Source organism: Solanum dulcamara, chromosome 2, assembly GCF_947179165.1.
Source record: "Solanum dulcamara chromosome 2, daSolDulc1.2, whole genome shotgun sequence".
NCBI classification, from domain to species: domain Eukaryota; kingdom Viridiplantae; phylum Streptophyta; class Magnoliopsida; order Solanales; family Solanaceae; genus Solanum; species Solanum dulcamara.
The window spans coordinates 24,258,682-24,266,953 of NC_077238.1; positions in this window are offsets into that span (position 1 = coordinate 24,258,682).

Sequence of the window (8,272 nt, forward strand, 5' to 3'; positions counted from 1 at the left end):
ACCACAAAATTCATGGTGATCCGATCCCACTTCTACTCTAGAAAAGGTAATCTCAAAAACTTACCACTAGATCTTAAATGCTCGGCCTTCAGCTGATGACAACTCAAACAACAAGACACATAGTCTGCAATGTCTTTTCTCATACTACTCCACCAGTAGTGCTGCATCAAATCGCGATACACTTGCTAAGGATTAATTGAATCAAGCTTCCAACTCTCAAAACACATAGGCGACCATTAAATCATAATACACCATCTGAATCTAAGGTAGCCTGACCAGTGTTATCTCCTAAAACTCGATCTCGAAGAGCTACAAAGTCCTGACCACGAATCCAATCTAATAAATATGACTACGCTCCCACATAGACTAACACCCATCTAGAATCTGGAATATCAAGAAGAATCATCCTGTTGGCTAAGGATTGGATTTCCAAATCCAAAGGTCTCTCCATAGTAGAAGGGAAGCCTAGACGACCCATACTTATTTCTTTCCGACTCAAGGAGTCCGCTATTTCATTTTTCTTTCCCGGATGGTAGAGGATAGAGAGGTCATAATCCTTCAGGAGGTCAATCTAATAGTGCTGCCTTGAATTAATGTCCCCCTGGCTCATAATATACTGAAGACTCATGTGGTCAGTGTAGATCTCACAACAAATTTCGTATAGGTAGTGCCTCCATATCTCAAGTGCAAAACTACCGCTGTCAACTTCAAGTCATGAGTGGGGTAGTTGTGCTTATGCAGCTTAAGATACCTCGATGTATAAGATATAACCCAACCACGCTACATCAAAACACAACCCAAACCAACTCCGTATGTGTCACACTATACAGTGAACCTCTCGCCCTCAACCGAAAGAGTCAATATGGGAGAGGTGGTAAAAATCTCCTTGAGATTCATAAAGCTCAATTTATATTCCTCAAACCACTCAAACAAAACATCCTGGCAAGTCAACCGAGTCAATGATACCACAATATTAGAGAAGCCCTCAATAAAGTGCCTCTAGTTGATGTACCAAAGATTTACGATATTTTTAATACTTTATACTTGAGAATTTGCATGCCTTTTAAGTGTTTGTTGGCATATTTGATGTTAGTTATGCTTATTTTGCAGAAAACTACGTTGGAGAATAAATTGAGGAGCCAAAACACTCAGTCATGACGATTTTGAAGTCTATGATTCTAGCCTATGGCTTTAGTTACTTTTTTAGGTGGTAGGTATAAATCGTCAAAATCAGAAGAGAGGAATGAATTCAAAGACAAAGGTTACGAGTTATGCTTACGACTCATTTTCAGCCTTATGAGTCGTCAATTGAAGTTGTCAAGTAGAAGTGAAAGAATGAAGGCAAAGTGAATATGACGAGTCAATTCTACGATTCATTTACATTCCTACGAGTCGTAGAAGACATTTATATAAGAGAATTGTAGAAGCTGAACCAGGATCTGATCTACGACTCAAAATTACGAGTCGTCATAGATATTTCGATTTGTGGAAGGTTTTTTGTGGAGAAGAAGAATTCCTCAGTGCAGTGTAATGGACTATGAGTTGGGTCTACAACTCGTCAAAGTTATTACGATACGTAGAAACGAGTCGTAGAGCCCAAACCGACTTAAAGTTACCTATATTTTCTAAATTCATATTTACTTAGGATTATTTGTGTATAAATACACTTCTTAGGTTAATTATTAAGGAAGTACATTTTTGGGTTTGAGAATATAGCTTGAACTATTTTTAGACTTTATTCTTGAATTCTGATTTTTGTTATTGATATTTTTACGTTCGGATTTTATTGAAGATTTTGGAATCTCACAATAATTATTGTAAGTTCATGATTTCTTATAACCTAAATATTACTGATTGTGGTCACGTTGTTATGAGTAGTTAATTCCACAACTAGGGTTGTGGGGACCATGAAGAATTAACGACTTAGAACTTAATAAAAAATAATTTTTGAATAGTGTGCATGCATGTATTGTTTTTCCATTCGTTTTGATTGCTTTTTAACGGTGGACAACGTTAGAACTCGCCTTATCCTTACTTGTCGGATCAAGGAGATAATGGATGGGAAAAGGGATTAAACAACGAGATTTGAGGCTAATCATCTTCATCTAATTAGCTTGAACGGATCAAAGAATTGCTAAATCTAGGATCATTGATAAGGGTTAGTAAAACATGTACTCGTAGATGGATCAAGTCACTCATTTGTCGGATTAAGGACTTAGGTGAAATTAACTTATTAATTCTACATGTAACATGCTAGGAAAAGATTACTCATAAAAAAGTCTACTTAGTTAAGGATTTGTGGAGAACACATAAAACCCTAGTTTCACTTCATATTGATTAAAATCACATTAAACATTACTTTTTTCGTTGATGCTTGTTATTTGATATGTTAATTAGTTTTATAAAAATTATCCCCTTTCTTTATGGAAATAAATTGATTACTAAAGCAAATAATAAATGATTAATCTAAAGTCTAAATCATATTCTTCGTTGGATCAACCCTAACTTTTGTTAGGTTCTATATTTGATCAACGATCGCTTTATACTTCTTTAAGGAGGTGTAATTTGAGCGTATTAAAATTTTAGCTTCGTTGCCGGTGAATTTGATTTCTAGATTAGATTAATTTTTATTATTTGATTTGTAGTCATTATTTTTTTATTTTACGTTATTTTTCTTTTTGTTTGTGCTGAGGCAGATTTTGATTCCTAGTGCATGCCAAATACGAGAAGTCAAGGCATTCCCTTGATTCCATTTTTTCCCGAAATTGAAAGAGAATTACGTAGGATGGAGAAAAACAACAATAACAACGATGGACACGAATTTGCTGATGGCACAAAACATCTTGGAGGGCAACATGACAATGCACCGCAATATCCTCCGCAACATCCACCACAGAAGTTTTTTGAAAATCAACCAGTAGCAAGACAATGCCCTCCACCTAGACAGTGACCTGGATTCGGCATATGAAATAACTATGGGGTTAACCCTGACTCCATTGGAACTACTAGTGCCATTGTGTTACCTCCATTACCGCCTGGAACTAAGTTTAGCATCACAAGCGGGCTGATTCAAATGCTCCATAGTAGAGAATTGTTTGCTGGATTGGCATTTGAAGATCCGCACGCTCATCTCCAGAATGTGGTGTACGTTTGAAAAAGCAGTGTTGGCGACCCAGGACTAACTATGGATGTTATTGGACTGCGTATTTTTCCATTATCACTTACTGGCGAAGCTACAATTTCGTTGTCTGAGCTTTCATACAACTCCATCAGAACTTTGGATGAATTACACAAGGCATTCATGGAGAAGTATTTCCCATTGTCCAAAAAGTTGAAGCTAACAGACCGAATCAACAATTTTCAATAGATGCCCGAATAATCAATTAGTGGAGCTTGGGAGAGATTTGTAAAGTATCTATGAAGTGTGTCTAATTATAGAATCGCCGATGAGTTACTTCTTGATCTATTCTACTGCACACTTGATGATAACGGAAAAGCTGTTGTAGACACCATCTCTGGCGGAGTATTCATGGCTAACATTTTTCAAGAGGCTGCAGAGAGACTTGATCCAAATACCAACTGAGCTTGGAACACTAGGGATACATAAACTTCAACAAACTCTTTTATTGTTAGCACAAATCAAGGTTTCAAGATACAAAACGAAAAAGTACTACAAGAGATCGCTTAATTAAAAACCAAACTCAAACTTGCATTCAAAAGCATGAGGCTAGAGAAAATCAATGCAATCGACCAATAAGGAAGGGTGCCAAATTATGATGATTATGGATATGAGGAAGATGCTTACTATGTGAATGATCAAGTAGGGGGTTTCCGTACTAACGCCCAAACATCCAATCAGGATTCTTGGCGCCAATGTCAAAAAAATCAAGGTGAGAACTATAACAACTTCAATCGAGAGGGCCATTAGAACCACAATAACAACTACAATCGTGAAGGAAACTACAATCGGAATGGATACAATGATCGCAACCGCAGGCAGGACAAAGAAGGTGATTGGGGAAGGAGAGATAACAATAATAGTGGTGCATAAATCCCTTCCGAAAATTGAGATAAGGGATTCAGACTTGCAAGAATCAAAGATACGATGACAAAGTTGATGAAAACGTATGGCGCTGCAGAGGATAATCTTAAGGAGATACACAATGATCTTTCTGGAATGAAACAAAGAGTTAAGTCACACTTTACATCCATAAAGCTTATTGAGCAATAATTGGGGCAAATTTCATCATCTTTGAATCCATGCTAGAAAGGAACTCTCCCAAGTAATATAATTCAAAATTCAAAGAATGACGGGCAATATATGGCTGTGACCACCTGAAGTGACATTCAAAAAGTGGATCCATCTATACTAGAACTTGAGGATGATACACACGACTTGACTGTTAGTGAGGATTAAACAGAAAGCAAAATCGAGGAAGAAGCAGTAGGTGAAGAGATAAGCATCAAACAACCTGAAAAAGGAGATAAAAAACATGGTGAGAAAGCAAGCAATGCGAAAGATGCTGCTCCAACTCCCATTCCAATGCCACAACCTCCTCCACCTTTTTCACAAAGATTGAAAAGAAGGTAGAAGATGGAAAGTTTCGTAAGTTTATTTCTATGTTGAAACAACTTTTGCTGAATGTTCTTTGATAGAGGCACTAGAACAAATGCCAAGATATGCTAAGTTTATGAAGTATCTTGTCACAAAGAAGAGAACGGTAAGTTTTGAACCAGATGATAAGTTGCATCATTGTAGCACAATCACCACTTGCTCACTTGTGCAAAAGAAAGAGGACGTAGGCGCATTCACCATACTAAGTACCATAGGGGTATTCAACTTTAAAAAAATGTTGTGCGACTTTGGAGTTAGCATTAACTTGATGCGACTAGCAGAGTTTCATAAATTGGGCTTAGGAGCCCCCAAATCAACGTCAATGCGGCTTTTGATGGCATATCGTACTTTGAAGAAGCCTGTGGGCATTATTTATAATGTTCTAGTAAAGGTCGAATCATTATATTCTCTGTTGACTTCGTCATTCTTGACTGTGAGGTAGACTTTGATGTTCTTATCATTCTAGGAAGACTATTCTTGGCAACTGGACATGCTTTGGTGGACATGGAAATAGGCCAGCTAAAGTTTCGACTAAATAATGAAGAAGTGATTTTCGACGTATGTCGAGCAATGAAGCATCACAATGACCTGCGAGTAGTGTCCGTGATTGATGTTGTTGACATTTGCAATGAGAAATACCTATTGAGGAGAGATTGGGTGTTGAAGCTCTAGCTTCTTTCATCATGAACTTTGATAAAGATCACATCGGAGAGTATGATGAGATAGTTTGTGCACTAAATGGCCTTGGGACTTTCAATCATGCACCAAAGAGACTCGACTTAGACTTGAAGAATAGAGCAATTCCACCTGCGAAACCATTCATTGAGGAGCCTCCGACTTTGGAACTTAAAGAGTTGCCATCTCACTTGCAATATGCATTCTTGTGAGCCAACAACACGTTGTCGTTCATAATAACTGTCGATATTCACCAAAAGCAAGTGGAAGCTCTTACATCTATCTTGAAGCATTTCAAAAGATAAATAAGATGGTCAATAGCCAACATAGGCATACCAACGGGCATATGTACTCACAAAATCCAAATCAGACTGGATTTCAAATCAAGCATTGAACACCAATGACGTCCCAACCCACCTATGCAAGAGGTAGTTAAAAAGATGATCATCAAGTGGTTAGATATTGGAGTTGTTTACCCAATCGCAGATAGTAATTGGGTAAGTACTTTCCAATGTGTACTAAAGAAGGGTGGTATTACTGTTGTGCCAAATGCAAAGAATGACCTCGTTCCAATGAGGCCTGTCACTGGTCGGAGAGTGTGCATGGATTATCGCAAGCTAAATTCATGGACAAAAAAAGATCACTTTCCAATGCCTTTCATGGATCAGATGCTCGACCGTCTTGCTGGAAAAGGATGGCACTATTTTATTAATGGATATTCGGGCTTTAATCAAATCTCTGTATCACCCGAAGACCAAGAGAAGACCACTTTCACATGTCCATATGGGACATTCCCCTTCAAAAGGATGCCATTTGGATTGTGTAATGCACCGGCAGCCTTTCAGCGTTGTATGATATCTATCTTTTCAAATATGGTGGAAGATACAATCAAAGTTTTCATGGATGATTTTTCAGTATCTAGTGAATCATTCGATGATTTCTTGGCTCATCTCCAATATATACTAAAAAGGTGTGAAGAGTGCAATCATGTGCTCAATTGGGAGAAGTGTCACTTTATGGTGAAAGAGGGCATAGTGCTGGTTCACGATATTTCAAACAAAGGCATTGAGGTAGATCAAGAAAAGATTGAGGTAATCGTAAAGTTACCCCCTCCTATCTCCGTCAAAGGCATTCGAAGCTTTTTGGGACACGCCGGATTTTATTGTCGCTTCATCAAAGACTTCTTCAAAATAGTTCATCCTTTGTACAAACTCCTAGAGAAGGAGACGAAGTTTGTTTTTGATGATGCCTGTCTAAAAGCATTTGAGGAGTTGAAGCAAAAGTTAGTATCCGCTCCAATCATCATTGCACTGGATTGGAAACAACCGTTTAAATTCATGTGTGATGCAAGTGGAGTAGCGCTTGGTGTAGAACTAGGACAAAGGCGCGATAAGATTCTACATCTAATATACTATGCTAGCAAAGCCCTTAATGTTGCTCAAAGAAACTACACTGTGATTGAACAAGAGTTGCTTGCCATAATATTCACCTTCGAGAAGTTTAGATCTTATTTATTGGGAACCAAAGTCATTGTACGCACAAACTACGCAGTATTGAGATATCTTATGGCAAAGAAAGATGCTAAGCCGAACCTAATTCGATGGCTATTATTGTTGCAAGAGTTTGATTTCGAAGTGAAAGACCGAAAAGGGACAGTAACCAAAGTTGTGGACGATCTATCTAGACTTGAAGAAGAGTCAATGTTAAAGTTGGAAGATGGAGTTGAGATAGATGACACCTTTTCGAATGAACATGTATTGGCAGCATCACCCGACTTGATTCCATGATGTTGCTAACTACTCGGTAAGTGATATAGTGTCATTCAACTTGAATGTTCACCAATGCTGCAAGTTCATGTCTAACGTGAAAAGGTTCTTTTGGGAAGAACCATACTTTTTCTGTGTTTGTGCCGATGGGATTATTCATTACTGTGTACCCGAAGTTGAGATGATGAGTATTTTGGAGGCATGTCATTCGTCGCCCATCGGAGGCCATCATAGTGATATCCGAATAGCCTACAAAATTCTACAATGTGGGTACTACTGGTCAACAAATCATCAATATGCTCATGATTTCACCAAGTCTTGGGATCATTTTCAAATGGAAGGAGGATTTTCAAGGAAACATGCACTTCCACTCACTCAAATTCTAGTCATTGAACTGTTCGACGTATGAGGAATTGACTTCATGAGTCCTTTTATGAGTTCGAGTGGAATGAAGTACATCCTTGTTGTGGTTGACTAAGTATTTAAATGGGTAAAAGCTGTTGCACTTCCCAATAATGAAAAAAGAAGTGTCATTGCCTTCCTCAAGCGAAATATCTTCTCAAGATTTGGTATACCAAGGGCAATAATCAGTGATGGAGGTCCCACTTTTGCAATCGATTGTTCAAAGCGTAATTTGAAAAGTATGGGGTTCGACATATTGTAGCAACTCCTTATCATCCACAAATTAGTGGACAAGTTGAAGTCTCCAATCGTAAAATCAATCAAATACTTGCAAAGAGGGTGAAAAAAAATAAAAAGGATTGGTCAAGGAAGCTTGATGACACTCTATGGGCTTACCGCTCTACATTCAAGACTCCTATGGGTATGTCACCTTATAAACTTGTCTTCGAAAAATCTTGTCATCTACCTGTAGAGCTGGAACACAAAGTTATGAGGTCGTTGAAGAGGTTGAATATGGATTGGGACCCATCAAAGCAAAGAATGAATCAAATAAATGTGCTTGATGAGTTCCACCTAAATGCATATGAGAGCGCAACCTTTTACAAAGAACGAATGAAGAAATAGCACGACCAAAAGATTAATAAGTGAACATTTGCACCTGGAGACTTAGTCCTTCTTTTCAACTCATGGGTGCATTTATTTCTTGAAAAACTCAAGTCAAAATGGTTAGGACTACTCCGAGTGAGTCAAATATTTCCACATGGTGCAGTATAGCTAGAGAAGAAGGATGGTACTAAGTTCAAGGTTAATGGTC